Raw genomic sequence first — 12,084 nt, forward strand, 5'->3', positions numbered from 1 at the left:
TTGGGCATTGTCCAGCATTATCTTCAAATATGTGCTCGACCTAGGCGCCGGCGTAGCAGACCTTACCGTTTGGTGGGCTAACTCTCACAAGGGGATGGACAGAACAACCTGTTAGGCGTTTGATGCGACGCTTATGTTGGAAGATATGGAAGGAGTGAAATCTTCATCAATCACAGAAGAATGATGAACATGGTGGTCGTGGACGAGAGGCCAGGCTACCTTTATAACATAGCGTTGAGTGAAGAGGGTGCCATAGCCTATCAGAATGTGTTTCTCCTTGATACCTGTAACTCCACACTTGATGAGAGGTCCGTTGTTTTTCTTCTTTAGTTCTATCGTATGACTGTATTGAGGAAAGAGCATTTCTAAAAAGTGCTTTGAAATATGAGAACAACAAATATTTTGACACAAAATTTAAATATGAACTTTACTCAGCTCGCGATATTTCATTCCAAATCTGTGGGAACACCCAATTTAAGCTTGGTGCCCCGAAAATCCACTCGTGATCGTCCAGGATTTCGATCACGCACAGATTGATATACAGAACAGCTTTCGATTATTTACACAAATTTGTTTATACATGCTAATTATACAACTGTTAAAGGGTGAAAAGATCCAAACTAATATATCCTTATTTGAAATACAAGAAAATCCAAAGTATTAAACTCCTAAACTCTTTAACTACTAGAATTACAACTAGTACACTCCAAAGAACTCCACAGGCAAACGCTCGAGTGTAGACTAGCCTAGATAAACTCGTCGTTGTTGTAGACCTCGCTTCCTTCTGATCTTCTTGTTAGCACAATATCTATATATCAAATTATGCAAAGGTGAGTACTTATGTACTCAGCAAAACATATTATAAATAATTAAGTGTAAATAGATATAAATAGCTAAAACAATGGTAAAGTAAAGAAGTAATAAAAAATCATAAACCATCTTTATCATCAACATTTAAAATTTTAAAACTACTTATACTTCAGGAGTAGGAATCACCCTGATGACACAACTCCAGAACCGGGAGTACGGCACATTCGAATGATTTAATTCACCTCTGCAGAGACTGTCCAGCTTTACACGCACGATGCCCACAGCTAGCTAGGCTGAGAACAATAGAGCCGTTCGAAGGTCCCACTTACTACTAGTTACTGCACAATGGGGTCTTGGTTCATCATAGTGGTCGAACTCTTACCAGGTCTAGGGCAAGGTATCTATATCGTCACACTTTCCTGAATCCCACTGTTGTGAAACACTGCCCCCTAACTCCTTACGCATGTTCACCCCAACCGCTCATAGAGCCACCCAACAGTCTTTCATATAGTGGGACAATGTACTAGGCTAAGTCCAATTTCTTGGTCGTGTGGATTGATGCAACTATGTCATTTCCTATGGTATAAGGGGGTAATTATAATCCGGTTAAACCACCCAAAACTTTCCAAACTCCCCACACCATCATCATCATTCAACAACATTCATAATCACAATATTCACAAACTCAATTCATAAATGCCCATTTTAACCGGATTCCTAAGTTTGTAAAGATATTTGAATAATAAACCACATAAAATGATGTCCAATGCATCTTTCAATAACCTCATGTAACAATGCTAGAAAGCATTAATAATTACCACAATATTATTCCGAATTATAACATCTACCCATGAGATGTTAAAGGATATTATGCATCAAATTAAATATGAGGATTAAGTTTTCTATATGATCAAATTTTAGTTATGTCTTGCCTTGCGCCTTAAGATTTCCCGCGGCTTCAGCGTAGCCATCTGGGTCCACGTTAGCTCCTTGGATGCTGATAAAACTTGTTGTATGGTCTAACGTACGGATACGAAAAGATAGCAAATAAAGCCTATAAGCAAATTGCTACAAAGAAGCGATAAAGCCAAGGAATAAAAAAATTGGAGCGAGGCGAGAGGAAAAAGGAAAGGGGTTTAAAATAAACTTTTAATTTGAAGAATAAAAGAGAGGTTTTGGTTTCTAAAGGTTGGGAATTGAATAAAATCAAGAAAGGATAAATTTGGATAGGTGGGGTTTATTTGGTGGATTTGGTTTCTAGTCTGTGCTAGAGTTGGGTAGCACGATGGCTAGATATTTGGAGTTGGTTAGCCGATGCTAAGGATAGGCAACATAGCGGCTAAATATCGGCTCGTCTAGTCGATGCTATAATCAAGTGGCACAACGACTAGAGAGTTGGGAAGGTTTATCCAGGTTTGCGGGGAGGAATAGTGTTATCCTACAGTCGTGAGTGATAGTAGAGCGGTTAGGATCGCACATAGCTCAAGGACTAGTGTGCGGCGTGTTGTGGAGGTCGAAGGAGTAGCGAGGCTCCGACCACTGTACGCGTCGAGGCGTGGGGTGCGAAGAGCAACACTTCGACCTTAGGATTAGGTGATGCTGGGTTTTACGACCAACGGTTTGACGTCGGGGTTTGAGACCACGCGAATGTCTCCATGGAAGCCATAAAGTCCCAAGGCGGTTATTTGGTGGTTAAGGGATAGTTTTAAAAATAAAAATAAGTATCAAAGAAATTTGAATTCAAAAAGGGGTTTTAAAAGAGATTAAAGAAATAAAATTTAAAATGGTATTTTAAAATAAAGAAAAGGGCATTTAAAGAAATTAAAGGATAATTTAATTTTAAAAGTTTTTAAATAAAACAAGAAATTTAAAATTAAAGGGATGTAAAGGTATTTAAATAAAATAATTTTTAAATGTTAATTAAAATAGTTTAAAATTAGAAAGTAAATAAATAATTAAGGAAAAGGCATTTAAACAAAGAAATTTAAATAAAATTTTAAAATAGAAAATTTGGTATCAAAATAAAGGGTTTGAAATTATATGAATTTAGGTCAAAGAATTTCTGGAATTGGATGTGTGGTTTGGGAGATATGGATGCTCAAAGATTGGAATTGGAATAAAAGGAAAAAGAATTACTTTATAAAAGTGGGGCCCACTGTCAGGTGTTCCTTCAACCTCTTTTTCTCGTCTTCTTCTTCCTCTCTTCTCCTTCCAGCCGAGTACAGAGGAGAGGGAGGGAGAAGGGCGTCGGTGCTCCGGTGGCCGAGGATCGGCGACGTCTGCGGCCGGTGGTGTTCCCGACTGACGCGCACCCGAGGAAGGTGGAGGAAGGCATAGGGAGAGAGGAGAATGGCCGGAACGGCGGCGGCAAGATCTTGGCCGCGGCAGCAAGAAGAGTGGTGGTAGTGGCTTGATTTGAGGTGGGAGAGAAGGGGTAAATGGGTAAAATGGATTCGCCGGAGTGAGGTGAAGCTAGTGGTGCAAGGATTTGTCTTGTGGAGCTCCGGTGAGGGAGATCGGCCGACGATGGCGGCAGCCGGTCTTGAGGAAGAGAGAGAGAGCTTGAGGAGCTCGGCTTGTGATGAAGAAAAAGGGGCGACCTCGTCGTCCTTTTATAGGCTGCGGAGATCGGTTTCCGATGGCGGTTCGCGGAGGAGAAGGGTGAGGAGAACTTTGTGACGGCGGCGTGGAAAAGGAGACGGCGCCGGTTCTGTTCTTCCATTGGACGACAAAGGCGGCGCGCGTTCGTGGCGGCAGCGCCGAGATTGGGCGGCGGAGGAGGAGAGTCACGGCACGGCGATGACTTGCCGTGGTCAGCAAGACAGCGGTGACGGCGGCAGAAGACCACGGACGGCGGCGCAGCCGTGAGCGGCGGCGCCCACAGGAAGGAAAGGAAAGAGGGAGGGAATACAGACTTGTACTGACTGGGCCGAATTAAGGAATTTAGGCCCAAAATGAATAGGAGTCTATAGGAATTTTGTGTGGAGGATTTTGATTGGAATTCAAAGGGGATGAAAACTAAAGGATAGATGGTTGTGGACTTTTTGAACTTGGATGGAAGGCTTTAAATAGATTTTAAAGGAGATAAAATTTAGAAGAGAAAAGTTTGGGGCCTTTTGAACTTTATAAAAAGAATTTAAATATAAAATTTTTAAAGCAAAAAAGAAGTTTGAAATATTTTTAAAATAAAATCAAAGATATTTATTTTGAGATATAAATTTTGAAAAGGATAAAAATAAATATGCTCCAATCTTATAGAACTCAATAAGGACCAAATATAAAACTTATCACAAAATAGTTTCTCTAATATTTAAAAATGTAAAATTTAAATAGTCAAATGGGAGGAAAGAAAATACAAATAATTAATCTTCTAACTTTGGATAAATTTTGGGATGATAGCAAAAAAAAGATGGAGGTAAATAACTAGGATTTTAGCCTCCAAAATATGTGGTATGGATTCTCGGTGAAATATTTGTGGCTAAAGGAAGTTGGTATTTTGAATAGAAGGGATTGGAAATAAGTTTCTTAGCACAAGAGCAATCACTCAATTATTTGTGATAGTATAGTTCTTGTGCCGAGGAGGAAATCAAGCCATAGGAATCAAACTGGCGGCTCGATCAAAACAGGAACTTGACCCTAGAATATTTTGGATCAATGTAGAGGAAATAAAGGTTTTTGGGGATAGGTTTAGATAAAGGTGTGATCCAAAATAAATTCCAACAAAAAAGGAGTTATACTGGTTTCGTCCCAGAGATAAAAATGATTAATGGGATATAACAGAGAGTTGGGTCAATCGGGAAAACATTGGCCCAAGCTAAATAGTGGACTTTGAAATCTTGAATGGATAATTTAGATGAACGAGATTTCAAAGGGGAAATATTTGTGGGAGTATAGAACTGGATTTAGAGGTATATGTGGATGGGAATTTTTATAGGAACGGAATTGGTGGTAGATTGATAAACTTCTAAAGTATGGGTATATTGACTCGAAGGTGGATTGAAAAGGATATTTTATGGACTTTGGGGATATTTAGGTGGAGATCTAAAGAAAAGGTATCAACATTTCATGTACTCTAGAGATATTCGGGTAGAGTTCAAAGGGAGAGTATTAACTCTGAGGAAATTGGAAATTGTACTCTAGGGAGGTTAGAGGATGACATTTCATGTATTCTGGAGATAGTTGAGTGGAGATCAAAAGGAAAGTATTGGTTCTAGGGAAAAATAAGAATTGGTATTTCATATGTTTGGGTAGAGATCAAAGGAGAAATATTTGGTGGAAGATAAAACTGGATTTGGTGGTAGTGTGGTAAGCTCTAAATAAAAAAAAGTATTAACTCTAGAGAGATTGATATTTCATGTGCTCTAGAGATGGTTGAGCGGGAATTGTAAGGGTATTTGTGGATGTTGGAGATGTTCGGTAAAGGAGTCAAAGGAAATATAATCTAGAGCCAAAGTTAGAGATTAAAGAAAATAAATAAAGAGGTTTTGTAAAATTTAAAAGGGAGCGATTAACTTTGCAAATAAAGCTTAGATCCAAAGTAAAAGAGATTAAGAGAAAGTAAGGTCGCTTAGCGTAAGAATCAACAAGAGCATGACTTAAAATATTTTGCAAAAAATTTTCCCTGAAATTTTGAGTCCGTTACAAAATCTCGGGTGGTGTTTGGATACATGGACTATGGACTAAATTTTAGTCCCTGTCACATCAGATATTTGAACACTAATTAAAAGTATTAAACGTAGACTAATAATAAAACTAATTGCGTAAATGAGAGCTAATTCGCTAGACAAATTTTTTAAGCCTAATTAATCCATAATTAGCACATGTTTACCGTAGCATCACATAGGTTAATCATGGATTAATTAGGCTCAATAGATTTGTCTCACGAATTAGTCCAAGTTATGGAATGGGTTTTGTCATTAGTCTACGTTTAATACTTCTAATTAGTGTCCAAACATCCGATGTGACAGGAACTAAACTTTAGTCCGTGGATCCGAATACCACCTGAGGTGGAAACTCAAAAGGCAGCAGAGTACTAGAAAAAGTATACTTTGACTCCCTCAACTATGGTCCGAGTATGATTTATAACCTCCAACCACAAAACCGGGTATATCGACTCCTCCAACTATTTAAACCGGTGCAAAATATATCCCTGAGTGGTTTTGGAAGCGGTTTTGGCTGACGTGGAGCCTACGTGGCAGTGTTGACCTGTTATTCGTCCCACGTGTCGATAACGTGTCGCTTATGTGGCATTTTAGAGTAAAAAAATACATGGGACCATGTTAGAGACCCACTCACCAATGCAATTTCAGGAGAAGTACCAAATCCAACACAAGGAACAACCGAGTCTGTTACAATAGTGGAGGGGTTTTGAGGTGGAAAATGGTAGGATACAAAGGCTAGAAGGTTCTAGTAGCTTCTAGACAAGTAGAGGAAGAGGGAGAGTAAAGATCGACAAGGAACCAGGCCCGGTTCCAGGTCGCCGCCGAGAAGCCCCTCAGCTGGTTCTGTTCGTTCTCTGTTCGATCCCCTCTCTGGTTCTACTCCTACTGCTTATATAATGCTCCTGATTTGCTTGTTTCAGCCTTGCTTTGAAAGTGGTTGACAGCCCATTTGGGTTCCTAACAATCTCCTCTCCTTAAATTTCGGCTTGTCCCCAAGCCGATGCAAAGTATCACCAGAGCCACCAGGGTCCCACTGTTTATGTAGATTCTTGATAGGAACTGAACACCACATGATAGCATTAAGGAAATTGTCAAAAATGTGCTCCTCTGCAGAATAAAGGTCAAGAATATGTGTCCCAGATTGAAGTGATCTTGATAGCTGACAAACAATTGTGAACTTAGCATCAACACGATCAGTTCTTCCAATCATTTCAGATATCCATGTCTTGAGCTTGTTCCTGATCAGTAAGTGCACAATTATTGTTTTGTGAGAGTGATTCAGTTTACTGCAATAGACCATGGAAAAACTTGAAGTCTTGTACTTGTCAGCAAGAGCAATATATGAGGATGGTACTGATCCTGAAGTCCACTTTTCTGTATTAATTACAAACCATTGTAGGTCCAGCATGCTAGTAAAAATCATCACTGAATGCTCAAGTAAGCTCATTGTTTCTTGTATGATTTTTCTTGTATCACTGTTCCACTCCATGCTCGTGTCAAAACTGAAAGCATCATGTCGATCACACAAAAATTGTAATGCAGGAATTTGTTGATTGTGAAATTGGGAACTTAAGGACATCTCTGTGTAAACATATACCTATTTTCCAAAAACACACCTCAAGATCAATAGTATTACCAGAGTATTTTTCACTTAAACTGCCAATGAGCACCCTCAATAAAAACTCCAGTACTTGTACTTCAATTTTAGGAGGATGGATGTTCCTTGCCAGTAACCAGAAGATCACACTGACTTGCAACTCAAGAGCTCCCTGCCAACAACGAACTTCTTGGCTCATTTCAGTAGTGGTCAAGTGCACATCTAATAGTTCTGAGAATGAGTTGAATAAATGTGATACTTGTGTTTCTGTTGTCGCAGAGCTTGATTTCTTTGGATTACATCCTTCAGGAATTTTAACAACAATAAATATCCTAGTGGATTTCCCTTGGATGTCATCCAGCTCACTACTGATGCTTGGTACATGTCTCACTGATTTGATCATCACACTCCAAAATATCTTATGCACTGCAACAACAAGATTCCAATCAATGTGTACTCCATCTATTGTAAACACAAGGCCAAATTTTGATGGATACGTTAGAGGCATTGGCTGAGTTGGGGGTGGCCATGGTGGCATCAAGTGTTCCACCGTCCCACAAAAATTTAATCCCGGCCATGGCGAAGGCCTTAAGTCTCGGCCTCTAATCACTCCATCTGACCAAGGAGGTGGCCATGGATTAACATCAAGAGGGTTTGTAGTCATCATGTCATGCCCAAGGAACTGCACCGAATACTTAATGGGCATTGGTGTGTTCCACTTGATGTTAGCCATCATACTTCATGAAAAAAAGTCCATGAACTGAACGGAGGTTGGAACGTCCTTGAATGCATCTGTCCAGGTCTGGAACACAACCATAGCTTGACCGGTGTCACCAATGGCATCGAGGACAACCGTCAAACACTTGGTGTGCGTCAACTTGGAATGGTCAGAGGTGTCGCTGTACGTGGCACCAATGGCTTCCTGAGCAGCTACCAACTCCATAGAGACAGTGGCTGTGCTGGCATAGGTCACCTCCGCAACCATGATGAGATTGGACTCGGTGTCGGGGACAGAGCATTTCATCGAACACATGGTGGGTGTGACCTCAAGAGAGACCTTGGCGACGATGTCAGGGTCATGAATCTTGTCCTCACCATCCCCAAGCTCCAGGATGATCGTCGGAGTAGTCCCCTCGTCGTCGTAGATGGATCTCGCTGTTGTGCTCGGGCTGCTGCCATTGGGGCACTACGTCGAACAGGTGGTGGGCGTCACCTTGGACTGCTCATCCCCAACCAAAATCTGCAGGTCTTCAGCATTCTTATGGATTTCAGGCATCCACGATTCTACCGCCACCTTGAGAGACTGGTATTCAGCTCTCCTTCTCTGATCTGCTTCCACCCGCCTCCGTTCGAATTCCTCCATCCGCCTCAAAATCAAATCCAACTTATCTTCACTTTCCATGGATGCTTGCTTGGTGAATTTGGTGGGGGTTGGTGGCTCTGATACCAGGTTTGTTAGAGACCCACTCAACAATGCAATTTCAGGAGTAGAAGTACTAAATCCAACACAAGGAACAACCTAGTCTGTTACAATAGTGGAGGGGTTTTGAGGTAGAAAATGATAGGATAAAAGGCTAGAAGGTTCTAGTAGCTTCTAGACAGGTAGAGGAAGAGGGAGAGTAAAGATCGACAAGGAACCAAGCCCGGTTCCAAATCGCCGCCGAGAAGCCCCTCAGCCGGTTCTGTTCGTTCTCTGTTCGATCCCCTCTCTGGTGCTGCTCCTGCTGCTTATATAATGCTCCTGATTTGCTTGCTTCGGCCTTGCTTTGAAAGTGGTTGACAGCCCACAGGCAGCCCATTTGGGTTTCTAACATACCGGCATGTCATTCACACAGAAAAATAGTGGGACCGACATGTCATTCACACAGAAAAAGTGGGACCCATCGACATGTGGGCCCCACATGTCATCTCGTGTGTCGGTAGGACAAGCGGGGAGGCGGAAGGCCGGCGAAGGCCATCAGTGCGCCGCTGGCTTCCGTGGGTCCCGTCCCCCCGGCGACAGCTGAGTTCCAACGTGGTGGAGGCCGGCGACGGGTTTGGGTGGCGAAAGCAGGATCGCGGACGGCGGGAGGCGAGGATAGGGTCTGTCCCCCCGGCTGCGCCGCCGCCGCCGCTGCAGTCAAATGCTGCTTCCCCGGCCACCGGCGAGCTAGCTAGGTACGTAAGTTCATCTCGATTGCCTTTGATTTTGCTTCTACGTACAGGAAGTGATCACAGAATTCCATTCAATTTGATTATCTCATCTTGCTGATTTTTTTTTTTGTTTTGAGCTAGCTAGCTAGGTCGGATCGATCTCGATGGTGGTGCCCGTGTTGCTCCTGGTTCGCCTAGACACGGCGGCGGTCGACCCAACGATGGTTGCCAACCTCCGCGACGTTATCGGGTCTCTCAACGGGAAGACTTTCTACCTCGCCTGTGACAGCCAGATCGTCGCCGCTGCTGCCGGTGACAACGACCCCGGCATGTTCCACCTCCGCCCACAGCCGTCCCTGCTCGCTGGCTTCCTTGACAAGGTCGCGTCCGCCATCAACGCCCTGGAGGAGCTCCTCCGCAAGGTTATCCCGGCGCTGGCAGCGTACGAGCACCATGTGATCTTCCTAAAGCGCGCGCAGCAGAAGGAGGCCGTCGGCGCCGTGGATGGCGGAGGGAGCTGACGATGGCGACGGCGACTCGCAGGCTGTTCGCGGGCGGGGGAGGAGCTCGTCGGCCGTCCGCGCGCGGGCAGGAGCTCGCAGGCCGTCTGCGCACGGGGAAGGAGCTAGAGCTCGCCGGTGGTCAGGAGCGGTGGCGGTGGCGGTGGGGGCGGCGGTCGAGGCGGCAGCGCCGGCGCCGGCGTCTGGTGGCCATGGGCAACGACGACCACGACGCTACCAGGCCGGGGGAGAGAAAGGGAGATAAGGGAGAGAGTGGGAGGGACGAGAAAGAAGAGAAGGTGAGGGAGGATGTCGGTGGGTCCCACACTAAAAAAATTTATATATGGGTCCTACATTTTTTTTTATGTTTTTATATTCTAATGCCACATAAGCGCCACGTAGTATAAAGACCCGGTCAAAACCGCCATGTAGGCGCCACGTCAACCAAAACCACCTCCAAAACCACCCAGGGACATTGTTTGCATCGGTTTTGTGGTTGGAGGAGTCGATATACCCGATTTTGTGGTTGGAGGATATAAATCATACTCGGGCAATAGCTGAGGGAGTCAAAGTATACTTTTTCAGAGTACTCACCTCACGATCCTTTTTTTTTCCAACCGAGTATGAACTCGGCCCTAGGGATGGCAACGGGGCGGGTCGGAGCCAGGTTGAGTAGGAACGGCCCCGTCCCCAACCCCCGACTTTATCCCCCGGCCCCGGTAATATCTTCGGGTGAGAAGCTTCCCCCGACCCTGGCCCCTACAGATCCCCGACCCCGACAGGAGCCTTGCAAGTTGTAGAGAAAGAGGGCAAACTAGGATTGCGGCTTGTCGAGGGGGTCGGTGAGGCGGAGATGTGGCGGATGTGCAGCAGTCGGGCAACGCATGATGGAGGCCAAGGCGCAGCAGCCAGCGACGCGTGATGGAGGCACCGCAACTGGAGACACGATGGAAGCGCAACAGCCGGCAACGCGGGGCCGAGATGACGGCACAGCAGCCGGCATGGGCGGCGGCACGGTGGAAGCGCAGTAGCTGGCAACGCGCGGCCGAGACAACGGCGCAGCCGCCGACATGGGCGGCGGTGCAAGGAGCTGACGAGGCGAAGTGGCCGCGCAGTGTCGCTATCGCGTGCAACGACAGCGGCAGCGCTGATGCAGTAGCTACACATTGATTCGATCTGGATTGGGTGGTTGATTGATACGCATTCCTGTATGGCTGGGTATATAAGATGGTATACGAAAAATTATCTTAACAAGCTGGGCCTATTGGGCCACATTTTAAGTGGGCTATATGTGGTATTTTCGAGTCCCCGGGTCACCCGCGGGTGGAAACACATACCCGGCCCCGCACCCCGCATATTTTCGGGGCCCCGCCCCGCTGCACCCACGAGGCCAAATATAGCCTCGACCCTGGACCCGTAGGGGTGGGTCCCCGGCGGGTACCCGTACCCTACGGGGAAATTGCCACCCCTACTCGGCCCATGATCTTTCCTTCTTTCATGAGTTCGGAAAGGCAGCACACTTCACCAGCAGACCTCATAGTCCCATATGGGGCCATCCGGGCATTGGCTGCCTGTCATCTCCTGCCGCCGCCCGCCGTCTGCCGCGTCGGGCTCGGGAGCACCGCGGTTCATCCAGTCAGCATCCCTCGTCCCTCCCTTCCTCCCTCCTGTTGCTCCGAAATTCCAACGTCTTTTCCCTTTTCCAGCGTGCCCGCTTGCTTCCAAACAAAAAGCCCGGAGGGGCCAAGGAAAGAAAAAGAAAGAAAGGAACAGGAGGTTAAAGCTGCGGAAAAGGGCGACATTTATACGGAGAGGTGGTCAGAAAAAATGTCTCTCCTGTAGGAGTACATTGCATGTATCACCGTCTGATTTTTCTTGTTCTCGTGGGGAGGCGTGGATGCCTTCCCTCTATCACCAAAAAGAAAAAGGCGTTGGAGGAAATAAAAACGGCACTGGTAATCTCAGTGCGGTGAAATTTCGTCTCGGTTAGGGAATTTTTCGGTTTGGGCAAATTATAAAAAACGCCTGAACTGCCATGAAACGTAATACACACTACAGGAGTATTTGGAATCGAAGAGGAAATTTAGTTTATCAGCGTTCTGTATTATGAACAAAGGGAGATGGATTTTCAATCCCATCGTTCTTTTATGTCCCTAAGTAATTATTAAATTCTATTAAATATTTGAAAAGATAGATTAATACTCATATTAATCTATCTTGTTAATTTTTTTAAAAAAACATAACTATTTAGATAATATACATGAAACAAGAAATGTGTTCTAGAGGAAATACTTTTTTGGGAGAAAAATTTCTAAATGTAACTATTGTAACTTGTATGTAACTTCTATATAAATGAAATATTTCTATCATAATAGTCATGTGG

At 44.6% G+C, this 12,084-nt stretch overlaps 2 long non-coding RNA genes across 2 annotated transcripts; one reads left to right on the forward strand and one right to left on the reverse strand.

Moving 5' to 3' along the window:
• Nucleotides 1-413: 413 nt before the first annotated feature.
• On the reverse strand, nucleotides 414-3,393 carry LOC9266355 (uncharacterized). Its single transcript, XR_010739174.1, has 3 exons — nucleotides 2,947-3,393; nucleotides 1,743-1,829; nucleotides 414-808 (listed from the first exon to the last, which is right to left on the reverse strand). It is a non-coding gene; the product is annotated as an uncharacterized lncRNA (long non-coding RNA).
• Nucleotides 3,394-6,118: 2,725 nt separating this feature from the next.
• On the forward strand, nucleotides 6,119-9,948 carry LOC136355035 (uncharacterized). Its single transcript, XR_010739057.1, has 2 exons — nucleotides 6,119-9,225; nucleotides 9,343-9,948. It is a non-coding gene; the product is annotated as an uncharacterized lncRNA (long non-coding RNA).
• Nucleotides 9,949-12,084: the final 2,136 nt, after the last annotated feature.

The sequence above is a fragment of the Oryza sativa genome, chromosome 2 (genome assembly GCF_034140825.1).
Source record: "Oryza sativa Japonica Group chromosome 2, ASM3414082v1".
Taxonomy (NCBI): domain Eukaryota; kingdom Viridiplantae; phylum Streptophyta; class Magnoliopsida; order Poales; family Poaceae; genus Oryza; species Oryza sativa.